The following is a 15,915-nucleotide window of genomic DNA, read 5'->3' on the forward strand; positions in this document are numbered from 1 at the left end:
TGTGTGGTGTTTTGAGGAAGCACCGAAGTGCTTTGGGTTATACCATTGATGACCTCAAAGGTATAAGCCCCGCTTTATGTACACATCACATAACTCTTGAGGAGGGTGTTTTACCTTCTATTGAGAGGCAACGAAAGCTACACCCCCAAATGGGAGAGGTAGTGAAGAAGGAGATCACCAAACTTTTGGATGCGAGAATCATATTCCCCATTTCTAGTTCAAGGTGGGTCTCTCTCGTTCACGTTGTCCCAAAGAAGGGAGGTATGACCGTCGTTGAGAATGATAAAGGTGATCTCATTCCGACGAGGACGGTCACGGGATGGAGGATGTGTATAGACTATAGACGTCTAAAAATATCTACAAAGAAAGATCATTTCCCCCTTCCTTTTATTCATCAAATGCTTGAGAGACTAACAAGGCACAAGTTCTATTGTTTTCTTGATGGTTATTAGGGATTTTTCCAAATCCCTATTGTAGACACCCATTTGTGTCTCCCCAAAACCAAACCCAGTGATGAATACTTTTCATGTCATTTGATTATCGAACGAGGTGAAAGTGTGAAAATTCTATTGATGAGGATGTTTTTATTAAAATATCTCTTCTTTCTGTTTTTGAAAATATTTCTTTTCTCACCCTATTTTATGAAAACGTCCAGTCCAGTTTAGTTTGGTCCACGATAAGGGTCCAATAATGGTGTATTTGGATGGGGTTTAAAAAGACCTTTCCAACGATATATTATAAGCCCAATTCCGATAAATAATGAGGAAGTTATGGCAAAAATACTAAACTGGGCTCAAATCGGATTTTACCTACGGCCCAATGATCATGTGGAGGGTCCAAAGGTTTAATCCTATTCCTAAACTAATTAGGATTAATTAGAAGCTTTTATAAGTTTCTAAAAGAACTTAATTATCCTTTTTTGAAAAGATAAAATCAAGGAATTTGAAATTGAATAAAAACTTTCCTTTTTTAAGTCCTAATTCCATTCGAATTTAAAGATGTTCAAAGACAGTCAAATATTATTTTCGTAACTCATAATTTTTATTCAAATTTTATATGGTTGGATAGATCTTGAAATTATCTTTCCAATGATATATTATAATATTAATTCCGAGGTATAACGAAAACGATATGAAAGGAATACGAAACTCTATCCAAAACTGACACCGTCCTACTATTTCAGACATATCTTTTTATCTACAAAAGATTTTAATCTGATTCCAATTGGGTTGGAATTTATACTTCAAGATCTTTCCAACGACATATTATATGACTTATTTAGACTTCTGGATCAAAAGTTATGATAAAAACAAAATTCGCAAAAACTTCTAACCGACGAGTTTTATTTCGATGCGAATCCGGATTCTTTTCTTATTCTTCGACTCTCTTTTTTCATATAAATAGAGGTCATATCTCCCCTTTTTTCAATCATCTACAATCAACTCTCATCAAGAAATTCTTGATATTCTCTCTCTCTTTCTAGCCTAGCCTTTTCACAAACAAAATTCCTCATACATTAGCACTAGACACACCTAGCCAAGTTCGAAGTTGCCTTCACCCTAGACTTGAAAGGTTTGATATTTCTGAGGGTTTGGTCCCAAATCTCGATTTCAATTATTTAATTTGATTATTTTGATTTATATTTTCCTTGAAGTTACTAACGCGTGTATTTTGTTATTAGAAAGAGGTACGAGGCATCAAAGTATGTAATCTTATTGCTCTATTCTTGTGGAAAGCATGTTTAAATTTGTTTGATTCCTAGTATCATGTTAGGATGTCTTTATTTCTTTCTAGTATCATGTTTAGGGTGCTTCCTATGCTTTCTAATATCATATCAATATCATGTTAGGGTTAAAGCTTTGATTTTTATTGTTTAGTGACATGCTAGGGTTTGTTATTAATCTTGTTAGTATCATGCCTAGGATCTTGCTATTAATATTATGCTTTAACATGATTATGATGATTATGATTATTATGATTGTTATTATGATTATGATTATAATTTTGATGATTGTTATTATGTTGCTTGATGATTATTATTGTTATTGCTTGATCACGCCTTTTATGCATGCCTAAAGGGAATTTGTACTTGTAATCACGCTTAATAAGATAATTAATAATCTTGTTTAGACTAATATGATTATAATTCAAGTGATCACCAATAATAGTTTTGTTTGTGCATTAAATTCAACCAACATAGATAAACAGGTTCAGGGTTAACCTATTGATTGCATGTTAGTCAGAAAGCGCACATGAATACGAGAAGAATGAAGTAGAGACCTATTTAGGGCAGGTTCAATCTCTTTTAGGTTGGATTTGTAACTTCATCCCCGAACCCTATTTGGTTCAAGACCTTTTGGAGTTGACGGTCTCATGGATCGTTAAGGGGTGTAATCTTCACCTTGTGAACGGTTTACAAGTTCCTAAAACTTGTTGGCGACTCTTTTGCTCTAGCTTCCTTCCCTTTGGACGCCACCATGCTTAAGTGTATGATCACAGTGGGGTTCAAGTTTGGGGTAATGCTTGAAATATTCCCTACACCTATCCACCCGGTTGACCAAGAGAAAACAACCTTCACTTTTCCATATGGTACATTTACTTATAGGAGAATGTCGTTCGGCCTTTGCAATGCTCCCGCGACATTTCAAAGATGCATGATGAGTATACTTGGAGATATGTTGGAAGAGGAGAGGGACGTTTTTAAGGATGACTTCTCCGTAGAAGGTGTTTCATTTGAGGCATGCCTTGAAAACCTTGAAAAATGTCTTGCAAGGTATGAAAAGGTGAACTTGGTCTTGAATTGGGGGAAATGTCACTTCATGGCGGAGGAAGGCATAGTCCTTGGCCACAAGATCTCTCACAAGGGGATAGAGGTGGATAAAGCTAAATTGAAGTTATTGAAAAGCTTCCACCTCCAGTAAATGTAAAGGGAGTGAGATCTTTCTTAGGGCATGCCGGGTTTTATAGAAGATTCATCAAGGATTTCTCGCTCATTGCAAATCCCCTCAACGATCTTCTTCAAAAAGATACCGAGTTTGTATTTGATGATAAGTGTTTGGAGGCATTCAATAAGTTGAAGAAAGCTCTAATCTCTACTCCTATTGTTCAAGCTCCAAGGTGGGATTTACCATTTAAGTTGATGTGTGATGCAAGTGATTCGTCAATAGGAGGTGTCCAGGGTCAAAGAGTGGACAAGAAACTTCATGTGATCTATTATATGTCAAAGACTCCAAATGGAGCTCAACGGAATTACACTACAGCGGAGAAGGAATTCTTGGCTATAGTTCATGCTTTTGAGAAGTTCTGTTGTTATCTATTAGGTTCCAAGACCATTGTCTTCACGGATCATGCAGCTCTCAAGTATCTTTTTGCCAAGAAAGAGTCCAAGCCAAGGTTGATCCTGTGGGTTCTTGAGCTCCAAACCTTTGACATTTAGATTAGGGATAAGAGAGGAGCGGAAAATGTTATGGCAGACCATCTTTCTCATTTAGAAGATTCTCAAACTCATGATGATGGTTCTCCAATTGAGGATAGGATGTTTAATGAATTCTTGTATGCTATTGAAGCAAAGGAGCTCCCATGGTTTGCCGATTTAGTGAACTTTCTTGCATGTGGGGAGTTTCCTCCTTCCTCTTCTAAGAACCACAGAAAGAAGCTCAAGAGAGAGGTAAGGCATTATGTGTGGGATGATCCCATCTTATACAAGCGAGGCTTCGATGGCTTACTCAGATGTTGTGTGCCAAACAAAGAGGTCCCAAGCCTCGCATCAGCCCCCTTGCTGTCGCTGGTGCGCACGCAACAACCCCTCTGCGCACACGCACCGTCGACAACAGCTACCCTCCTTTATTCGCCCCTTTTTCATTTCCCTATCCTCCTTTATTCACCCCATTCTCTATGCTCAACCTCCCCTTCATTCTTCTACTCTTACATTGCCTTCAAAACCCATAAATCTCTTTGAAAACTCAAGCTTATTCACCCTTTTTATTATCAATTCATCACAAATTACATTAACCTCATCTCAAATCTTTTAAAAAAAAAAAAAAATTCTGAAATTTTCGATTCTATTTTCGAAAATTTGGGGCTAATTCGAATTATTGAGGATTTGTTTTTGGGCTTAAATCTTGTCTTTGGGTGTTCTATTTGTTCTTTAATCTTCATTTTGGGTAATTTACAAGTAATTCAAGGCTGCATTGAGGTATAATTTCTTATTTTCTAGTCATCTTCTTCCTCATTGTTCAAGCTTGAAACTTTGTTTTTGCTTTCATGGTAGAACTCCATTGTTGGTTCTTTTAACTTGTAATTTGTGTTGAATGATATCATTGAGTGTTAAATTGAAGCTTTTTCATGATGAATTTGTATAATTTGCTTGTTTCCTTGATTCACCATTGTTGGTCATTTTCTCTCTCATGGGTATTCTTTATGATGGTTTTATTGGTTTCATAATTCAATGTTTGAGATTATTTTTCTCAATTTGATTCATGATTTGGTCTCTTGTGTTCAATTTTGCCTTTAATCCATGCCTACTTGCTTCAAATTCATGATTCTATATTAATGGCACTGTTCATATGTAGCCATATCCTGTTTCTATTTTGAGATAATTGCATTTGTGCTTGATTCTTGAGCAATTACTTGTGCTTATTATTGAAATATGACAAATGTAAAGATTTGCTCATGAGTTTGTTTTCCTTCTTGTAGATGGCTCCAATCTGTCAAAAGAAGCGGGTAAGATCAAGTTCAAGCAACTTTAGGCATGTTGTTCCACCTCCACCCGAGGTAGAAGAAACATACGGCATTGAATTTTCTAAAGAATCACATTGGGATCATTTCAAGCGTCTATCCAAGAGGAAGCTAAGACCAACAAGATTCAACGATCAAGCAACAACCAAGTTTCTCGGCATAGATGAGGACGTTCGCCTTCTTGCAAAGGGCCTTGATCTTTTAGAGTTTTTGGATTTGGGCGCCCCTACTTATGCTAGGGTGACCTATGAATTTCTTTCTTCTCTTGAATTAGTCTGAGAACCGGGTGAAAATTCCTCAAGGATTTTGACTTTCCAACTTTTCAATAATGATCGCACATTGACGGATTCTCGACTATGTTCATACTTTAAGTTTCCAGGGGCCGAGGACGCGGATCATTGTATCTATCCGGCACATAGTAGAATGGCAAGTGACCATGGATATAATGAGCAACTTGGTGGAGAAGTATCTCGGAGGAAGGAAAGTATGAGCCTCAAAATTCCAAGACCGCTTCCATGATTCATCCGGCTATGCGGTATTTCAACCGTATCCTCACTTACGCTCTTTGCTCCAAGGACTCTTTGGGAGCTATCTCCCGAGAAGAGCTTTGTTGGTTGTGGATAGCCGACCAAAACGACTTTAAGATTGAGCCAGTGGATTTCACGGAGCATTTGATCAATCGATTTTTGGATATCCGTGATGGAGTTAGCCTATCGGGGAGCATCCAATTAGGAGGGATGATTTCTATCCTAGCTCTTTGCATCAATGACGACTATAAGACTTTGTTAAATGAGTTTCCCCCAATTATCGATCCTCGAGAAAAATCTTCTTCTCATTTCCTCAACATCTCCGCCCTTGTGAACCAAAAGTTCCTCGATCATACTAGAAAGGTTGATGTTTTCATTTGGAAAGTTTCCCGGATTAAAGAATGGTTCTTAATCCCATGCAAAGAGGCAACTACCCGACCAAAAGAGAAAGATTCCTTGTCTTGGAGGCCTCCGGTGCGAGATATTGATCCTTCTATTCGACGAAGGACGAACCATACAAGAAGCCGCTCAACCAATGCCTTCTCATCGAATGTTCAAACTCTTTCCCCGGTTGAACCGGGAGGTACGCCTATTCCTTCCCTCTCTCCCACTCCTTCTACTTTTGATTTGTCTACCATTCATGCTAGGCTTGATTCTATTTCTAATGTGTTATATTCTATGCCTTTGATGCAAAACCCTTATCTTGGTTATGACTATCATACAAATCAATTGTACGATTTACATGTTCGGAGGGGGGATCGAGCCCTATGTGAATTACCCGAATCTCCCAGTCCAACAAGGACCTATCCCTCAATGGGAGCCTTTTGATCCTACCGTTGGTCCTCGGTCTTGCTACCCTTATTCGGAGGGCCCTCATGTTCACACTAGTTCTATCATAGGCACCACCCCGACCACTTACGACTATCGGTGGCCCGGTGGTTGTGATTATACATATGATCCGGCTAATCCTTCGCCCTTTCTGGACCGCGAGACTTTTGGTAGGTGGGGTAGGTCGGGTGAGCCGGTCTTAGATGATTGGTCTCATTATTTTGAGGTTGATAGAGCTAGGAGGGAAGGTAGGTTAAGGGGTAAGGCTCCCATAGACGTGAGCGAGGTGGCTAGCTCTAGTTATATGATGGAAACTGGTGAGGGGAGTTCTCATTCTACCCCTTACCATAGTGCGGAGTGATACTACCATGGCTACCCCCCTTCTTATGTGCTTTATATGATGTTTCTCTGTTGCCTATATGTCTTTAGGTTTAGAGTTAGGGGGGTGGTCCATTTTAAGCTTGGGGGTGCTTTATGTCCTTTGTTTCTGTGCTTCATTGTTTCCCCTCCTTGCTTTTGTAGTTCATTCCTAGTCTCATATGCTTCTGGTATTGATCTTTGTGTCTTTTGGTTTTATGATGATGATGTTGTATTTCTGCTGATTTCTCTGCCCGGTTATTGGTTTTTGTTGTTTGTTTCGCTGATCGCTGCCCGTTGTGTTTCTCTGTGTCTCTGTTATGATGATTCCTGATGATTATTGTTGGATATCTTGTCTCCTGATACTACTTCAGTCTGTTGATTCTGCTTCCTATACTCATTTCATCCTATTCCTGTTGCTTTTATTACTTGCTTTTTCTTTATTTTCATGTATTTTATTTTCTCTTTTCTTCTTTTCTTTTGTATTTAAGTTACTAACAATTTCTTTGTATATAGTTTTTTTTATTTCTCACCTTGCTCTATTGCTTATGCTTTGGATTTCGACGATTCGTAAAGGTGCTCTTTCGCCTTGTTTAACGTACAATAGCTTTGGCGCCCGGTGAGATCTTTCTATTTCTCTTCTTTTTCTTTTCTTGGTTTCTTAGTCTAGGATTAGTTCTAGGAGAAGTTGAATGGTTCGAGGTTGTTTGCTTTTTAACACCCTAGTGTGTTTGGGAGCATTAGCGTTGTGGCCGAATGTTCACTTGTTTGTTGATTTGGGATTTATGTGTGTTAGCATTACTTCCTTGTTACTTTCTACTTCTCCTTTACTTTTCTATTTTTCACTTCATTTCCCTTTTCTTTTTTTTCTTTTTCTTTTGGTTTTCTTCTTCTTTCATGTTTTCCTTTTCTCTTTTTCTTATTCTTTTCTTTTCTTTCTATCCCTTGCTCTTTCCTCTAAAACAATATATATATATATATATATATATATATATATATATATATATATATATATATATATATATATATATATATATATATATATATATATATATACATATAACGAAAAAAATAAAACAAAACTTGTTTTTGTAAATATGAATAAAATGTTTTTGAGGCATTGCTTTTTTTTCTTCATCTTTTTGCTTTTACTTTGGACTTAGTACCACTTAAACTTGCACATTGGCTATTTTTCTTCCTAAAAACAATGGTTTGCACGATTTGATATTATCTTTGGTTGACTCAAGGATAGGGTATGCTAAGGTAGCGGTTTAGACCTTTTGGGGCCTTGAAGCCGGATTCTTTTGGTTTGTGGTAAGACGGAGTTGCTTCCTTTGGTGGATTTGACAACTTTAGTAAGTTTTTGCTACAACTGTGTGAGGATTTTTCTTTTTCAAGCCTTCATCATTTTTGATTGTGCAGCATAGATCCTTAACCTTTGCATACCTACTCTTGAATCTTGACTCATAATTCTCAAACACGAGACCGAACCAACTAGGAAGGACAAAGACCATTTTTTGGGGTGGTAATTTTTCATTTCTAGGATTTTCTTCTTTCTTTTTAGTTCATTGGGTTTACATTTGCCATCTTGCTAACCATTTGAGCCTTTCCCCTTCTTTTCAAGCCACATCTTTAGAACTTGGAGCCTTTTGTTTCTTTTTGTTCCATTTTTGGTTTTTGTGAAGCAAATGGTCATGTTTTTGGAGTATGTGGTCTATAAAGTTGGAAATTGGTTTTATTTGTAAGCAAACTCGTCTTTTGTATATACTGTGAATAATGGCAAATGAATATATGAAAAAGTCGTCCAAAGTTAAAAAAGGCAAGGACATAATAATTGCAAAATCGAAAAAGCCGTCCAAAGTTAAAGGAGGCGAAGATTCAAGCATTGAGGACAATGCTTCCTTTTATCTTGGGGGAGAAGCGTTTACGCTTTTTGTATATATGCATGTGGATATAGCTTTGAATAAGCTTGGGGGTATTAGTTTGTTTTTGTTTGGTGACTTCTTGGTTTTGGTGTCGAGGTTTGGCCAATCTTTGCTTCATAACCTAGGTGTACCAAAAAATTCTAAATTTTAAGCCCACCCCTATTCTTTTGCCCTTACGTTACAACCTTTCGGAAAGTCCTTTCAACCTAGTGGTTGAGTCATATACCGAGGGAGGGCATTATGAGTTAAAGCCTAAGGAAAAGGTATGCAAGGTCAAGATGTCGAGAACCCTAAAATTCTATTCTTTTCCAGTTCCTTCGAGGAACCATAGAGACGCTTACTAAGGGACGATTTGAAGCCATTAGGGAGAACACGGTTAGATTGGTTGGGATGAAAGTGGATTGTGCCTCATATGTTCTCTACGCTTAGCATGCCCTATGTTTCAATCAACCCTCAATATCTTAGAACGTGCTTACCATTGTTGTTTTAGAAAGTTTGATATCCTTCGTGCTTTGATCATGTGCAAAAGTCCATTGTATAAGCATTTCTTTTCGTTTTAAGGTTTTAAACTTTCTCTTTTCTTTTCTTATCCTTTGCCTCCCTTTTAATAAAAAGAGTTATAGGTTAACCTCTTTGGAAACCTTTACGAGAGCATCACTCATCCTCTAGGGCAATCTAGGGGTTTAAATTGCTTGTCTTTAGTTGCTAAAATTGACCGTGATTCCTACGAAAGTGAGTTAGTGTATATTCCCATCTTCTCTAGTTTTCTTGTTTCTTTCTTTGCTTGAATAGTGTCATCATTTTCCCTTGGGTTGATTTTGTTTTGCTCGAAGACAAGCAAAAGTTTAGGTTGGGGGAATTTGATGAGCGTCGTTTATGGCGCTCAAAAGAATAAGATTTAGGTTCATTTTCTTTATTTTCTTTCATCATTTTCATATAATTTTCTTAGTTTTATTTGATTTTCCATTTTTATAATTCACTTTGGTTCTCGATTAGTTTTTACGAGTTTTTCATATTTTTAGTTGATAATTCATAGTTTTAGTTTTAGTTTTATTTGGTTATGCTTTCTCTCTTTTTTTTATTTGTGTTTTGTAGGTGAATAATCAAGTCAATTTGCTCATACTGGGATTGCCTTGCTCGCAGGCATCATCTCAAGTGCACTGATGATGGGGATGCTCAGCAGCGCGGAGTTTGATCAAGCAAAGCGAAGGAGCCAAGGCCTCGTGCACCACACAGGGGTGCGCGCGCCCGGCACAGGGGTGCGTGCGCACAGACCCACCTGTGCACGCGCGTGGCTGGTGGGTGCGTGCGCACGACCCTATGCAGCCCCCTTTGCTCGATATTTCTATTTATAGCTTTTCACTTTCTTTTTTATGACGACGGAACTTTTGTACTTGAGAGATAATTTTCCATAAATAGTAGAGAGAGAAGCTTAAGATTTACATGTTTGTACTTGAATTTGATCTTAGATTTCAATTGGATCTTGAAATTCCTTCTTCAATTCAATGAAAATTTGTAAGATTTCTTTCCCTTGATTTACTTTTAATGCAATTCTTTCTAGTTTCTTGAACTTTGATTAAGATTACATTCCTTGCTCTAGAATTTGTTGATTAATTGATTTTCTTTTGATCAAGCTTTAAATGAATATGAATTTGATTGAATTTGTTTTGTTCCTTAATTTCACCATGATTAGTGAGGAGATTAGTTGCTAGGGAGAAGGGGAAGCATGCTTGATTGATGATTTTCGCTAATTGATGATACTAAATTGATTGGATTTTTGCAATTAAATTGGTTGACATAGTTTTGCATGTGATTAATTAAACTAGGAGTGATCAACTTATAAGATTAATCTAGATTGCATTGCAAATTTCAAACATGAACCCTTGATTTGATAATTGCTTTAATTGATTGAATTTTATTGTAATTTTCCTTGTTAGCCATTCATAGTGAACCCTAGCTTGGCTTATAGGAGATAGCTTTTAGATTCCTTTGATTGCAACTATTGTTTGTCCCTTGTGATGTTGAATCGATTGAGCTTGCATGTGGAACCTATATGCCTAGTGTTTAGCATATTGAATTCTTCGATTTGTCTAGCTTTTTGACATCTTAGTTACCAACCACAACCATTTATATTCTTCGAATTAGCTTGACATAGGATATAGCATCGTTCCTACTCATTCCTTTGGGTTCGACCCTTGACTTACCATATACTTGTATTAGGTTGGTCGAGTGTTTACAAATTAGGTTTGGCTCTAGGGAGAGGTAGATAACGACCTACATTTTCCTCTTGTCACTATCATGAACAAAACGGAGGATGAAGTGGTGCACTTAATTGAAGATGTAGTAAGATATCACATGGATTGGCAAGAAGGTGAGAGAGAGGCGAAAAGCAAAAGCGGTTCAAAGGTTTATTCAATCGACCATCTCAATGCCATCAACAATTTGTCCTCAAAAATCTCAAACTTAGGAAAGGAGATGACCTCAATTATAGAAAACCTTGAAAGTGCTTCTTCACAAGCACCAATTCTTCCCTCCCACAATAAGGGGAGAGGTACATCTTCTTACTCTATTCTTCCTTCTACTTCGAATAATATGCCAAATGGATTTGTTTTTTGTGATGTAAGTGGGTCATATGACCATGATTCTTCTAATTGTTCACATGCATTTGAAAATTGTGATGATGTTGACAATAATGATTGTGAGCAAGTGAATTTTGCTTCAAATAAAAACAATGGACAAAGATTCGATGGACCAAGGAACTTTGGGAATAGAAATGCTCACCAACAAGGGAACTTTGAAAATTATAACAATGGTGGTTATAGAAACTAAGGAAATCAAAAATTCCGAGGGAGCTGTAATAATCAAGGCTATAACAATCAAAGCCAAGGTCAAGGGTACGGAAACCAAAGCCAAGGTCAAGGCTATGGTAACTAATACCAAAATAATGGCCAAAATAAAAACCGGGGTAATTGGAGCAACCAAAACCGGGGTAATTTTCAAAACAACAATCAAAGAGCGAGGACCCCCACCCGGATTTGCTCCAAGAACTTAAGGTAATGGTGAGAATTCCTATGCTAAACCTTCATCTTCTAGAACTACCTTTGAAGAAACCATTGAGAACCAAACTAAAATTTTGTACACTTACATATCGGTAAGTGATAAAAAGTTCAATGAGATGATGACACACAACAAGATGCTTGAAACACAAATCACTCAACTAGCGAATACCTTGACAGAGAGTGTGAATGCTAGCCCTTCTTCTTTACCCTCACAAGGAGTTAAACCTAAGAAACCCGTGTATTCTATAACCACAAGGAGAGGGAAAGTGCTTGAAAAGAGAGTTTCTAGGAAGAGTGAGGAAGGTGAGAAGGTGAGTGATTCAAGTGAGGAAAAAGAGATTGATGTGTCAAAGAAAGTGAGTAAAGAAGCCCAAGGGGAAGAGAAGAGTGATGAAAAAGTGCAAGGAGGTGATCAAACCCAAACTTCCATATCCCCAAAAGTTTTTGAGAAACAAAATCGATGAACAATTTGGGAGATTTCTTGACATGCTTAGGGAAGTTCATCTTTCAATCCCTTTCACCGAAGCCATGACCTAAAGGCCAAGGTATTCTAAGTACCTTAAGGAAATCTTGAGTGGCAAGAGAGAGTGCAATGAGATTGACTCGGTAAAGGTTGGTGAGTGTTGTAGCACTTTGATTCACAATGATCTACCCAAGAAAATGAAAGATCCAGGTAATTTCTCTATCCCTTGCAAAATCAATGGAAAATTATTTCAAAATGCTCTATGTGATCTTAGTGCAAGTCTGAGCATCATGCCTTATTTGGTCTTTAGTAAGCTTAAGCTAGGTGAGCTTCTTCCAAACAACATAACCTTGCAATTGGCCGATCGATCTATTAAGTTTTCAAAGGGAAAAGTTGAGGTTGTTCCCCTAAATATAGGAGAGTTCACAATTCTGGTTGATTTTATTGTGCTTGAGATAGCGGAAGATGACAACATACCTATCATCTTAGGGAGACCTTTCTTAGATACTTCGAGAGCTTTGATAGATGTGAAGGGTGGCCTTATTACTTGGAGGGTTGGTAACATTAAGTCTAGTTTTGAGCTTAAATCAATGCATGAATCCTTGTCTTTTGTGAATGGAATTATGTGCATCAATTCACCTCATTCCAATGATAATGTATGCATGATTGTTTCTTCAACTAACAATGTTCTTGAGGTTTGTGATGATGTGCCTTTGAGTGTTGAAAGCTAGAATGTTAGTGAAGACAACAAGGAGCCTTTAAAGCTTGTGGATGAGGAGGTGATTGATATTCCTCCACGGTTTGAGCTCTACCCTCAAGAGGAAGAGATTGACTCCAAGAGTGTTGATGGTGAAAAACCGTCCACTAAAAGGAGCAAGAAGACAAATAAGAAAAAGAGAGATTTTATGAAGAAGAAAATGAAGTTGAAGCAAAGTGAGCTTTTTTTGGAAGTTTCAACAAGTGAGGGTGCATCAAACAATGATGGGAAGTTACCAAGGAATGAGAAGAAGTTTGTTTCCTCTACCACTTTGGATAAGGTGGTGTTCTTTGACCCTCCATGATTTGGAGGAAGGGTCGTGCTAAGGACCTTAAGCAAGAGCTTCCCGGAAGGCAACCAGGTTTTCTAACTTTTTCTTTTGATTCTATCTTTCTTAATTTTCTTTCAATTGTTTTTCTTTCTTTCACTTGTTTTGTATTTGGATTAATACGTTGAATTCATGGAAATGGGACCCCCCTCGAACGAGCATGAGCACAATGGGAAGGTGTTTCGTGGTAATTGGTGAGAGTATGCTCGATATTATTGAATTTCAAGTTGAATGGGTAAGGTTATCAAGGAGTTAAGATTGGAAAAGTTGTGCTTAAATATGAAGCAAATTTGTGCTTGGTGGGTTCACTATGGTGCTCTCATTATTTTGGGATGTTGAACCCACTGTGAAGAGGTTTAGAAACTAATGTGTTTAGTGGGTTCAATAATCCTGGGATGATAAAGATCATTAAGCCCATATATGAACGCACCAAGAACAAGAATCAAGCAAAGAAGAAGAGCAGTAGGGGCGCGGCCGAGCAGGTGCCCAGGCCGCACTACTTCTTCTTCTTTCTCCTTTCTTTTCCTTATATAATTCCTCATACCCACCCTCGTCTGCACTCCTCTCTCTACCAAAACCGAAACCCAAACCCTTAAACAACAAAAATCATCCCTCAAATCATCAAAACAACTCAAAAAATCAACAATTTCCTACTCAAATTTCATCATTTTCATAAAAAATGATACTACATTCCTCCATTTCTTCTTCTCCAATCTCTTTCCTTCATTAAAGAGCAAATTGGAGATTTTTGATGTGGTGGATTTTGGTGCTTAAAACTTAATCAATCTTGCTTCTTGTATGGTATAATCATCTTCTTTACCTCTATTTTACATTATTATATCAATTTGTAGCAAGAATTTGATTAATTTGGTGATTGTGAATAGTAGTAGTATCATTTTATTTGAAATTGGTGATTGATTGAGTAATTTGGCTGATTATATGTGTTGTTCTTGATTAATATTGCCTTACATTGTGTTGTTGTTAATTGTGTAGCTTATTTGAGAAAGTTGGTTGCAATTTGTGGAAGGTTTATTTTTGGTATTCTTGGTAGTAAGTGGTGATTGGAGTATTGGTTGGTTGAACCAAGTATTGTGGTAGTGTTGTGGTTGTATTGTGATTATGGTGAACTGTGAAGTTGTGATTGTGTTTTGGTTGTGAAATTGGTGAACCAAACATGTTTAAGATCATGAAACCCCTCACTTCCAAAAAGAGAAAATCAAACATAACCATTGAAGAACCTTCTCCATCAAACACACCTTTTTCCCAAACACAAAATGAAGACCCTCTTCCACTACCCAAAACACGATTCGCCAATCCAAACCATAAACAACTTTGGAATGAATTCAAGAAAAGAACCATAAAACCCTCATGACACTATCATCAATCGAGTATGATTAAATTGGGAATTGGTGAGGACTTATGGGTCTTATTTAACAACCTTAGGTTGGGTAGCTTCATCAACAAATGCTACCGAACCTACCTTGAGCCGACTAGGGAGTTTTTGGCTTCTTTGACTACTACTCCGGTTGGTACCAAGGATTACCAAATCACCTTCCAACTCTTCAATGTGAAGCATCATATGTCTTTGGCCGAATTCAATGCGGGCCCTTGATTTCAATCCGGGGGCGGATATCCTTTTCTCCGAGCATGATTATTTTGATGGGTTCTCCCAAAATGCATGGTGGCATGATATCTCGGGGTTGAATGAGTTCACCGCCCACTATTCTCTTTCAAGAGACATTTTCTAACAATGTCTCCGAGTGCTTCATCGATTGTTGGGTTACTCGGTGTTCCTTAAGCAAGACTTGGGAAAGATGTCGCAAGCCGAGTTGTGAGTTATTTGGATGGAAACTAGGGAAGAGTTGCGTGGGAGGTTGATCTTTGGGAACATATTCTTGAGGAATTGTATGGATATGGGGGCAAAAAGTCGGGAGACATCCCTTGTGGTAGCATGGTGACTAGGTTGGCTACCAACCTTGGTTAGGTAGATTTGTCCTTTCTTGTGCTCCGGCAGGGACGCCAACACCCTTTACCTCGACACTGCTCAACTCAAGCAAGTGCAATTCATAGCAAAGAGCAATTGAGGTGTTTGATTGGCTAGTGAGGAATGCTCATCGGTGTTATCTTCCGAACCCCTCCTTGATCTCCCTCCAACGACATGCTCCGAATGTGTGGTTTGTTCCCATTAGCAACCGCATCCCCGATGAAGATGAAGACATGAAAGATTTCCTAAACGAAGAGCAACAAATTCAACTAAATTAAAATCAACGTCAACAACAACAACAACAAGAGCAAGAAGTGCTTCAACCTCAACATCAACAACATTGATTCTCCAACCCCGACATGGAGGCTTTGAGTTCCCAAATGGCGGGCATGCAAGTTCGATTGGAAGGGATGTATGATCAAGATTTTAAGATTTTGAGGCGATCTACAACCAAATGAGAGGCATCTCTGAAATGCAACAAGGTATGTTTCTCCAACAACAACTCTATGATGCGAGTGTTAACTGTGGGGTGATCACTCCCCCAATTAACTACTCGTATTTTCCTCATCAACTCGGTCCCGTAACTTCTTGGGGAGATGATGAGAGGGCTACCTACCCATATTGAAAAGGACCTCAAGGGTCCAACACCGAGATTCACTCATTTTCGGATGAGCACAGTAACTATGATTATCGTGTGCCCGGTGGGAGCGACTATAGGGATGATCCTAACTACCCCTATGTCGATCCCACCCATCTGTTGCCACTTGAGTTGCCTGATCAATTTACTCCCTTGACCCCTTAGCAACAAGATAACTTTAGGGCCATTATGGTTGGCCACCCGGCTACACCGGGGGATGGGATCCTTATGGTCCCCCCATCCGACTTCTTTTATGATAGGGAGGATGATGATGATGATGGTGTCGGGCCTAGTGGTAACTAGTGTCCCCTCT

Source organism: Chenopodium album, chromosome 13 (assembly GCF_948465745.1).
Source record: "Chenopodium album chromosome 13, dcCheAlbu1.1, whole genome shotgun sequence".
Lineage (NCBI taxonomy): Eukaryota > Viridiplantae > Streptophyta > Magnoliopsida > Caryophyllales > Amaranthaceae > Chenopodium > Chenopodium album.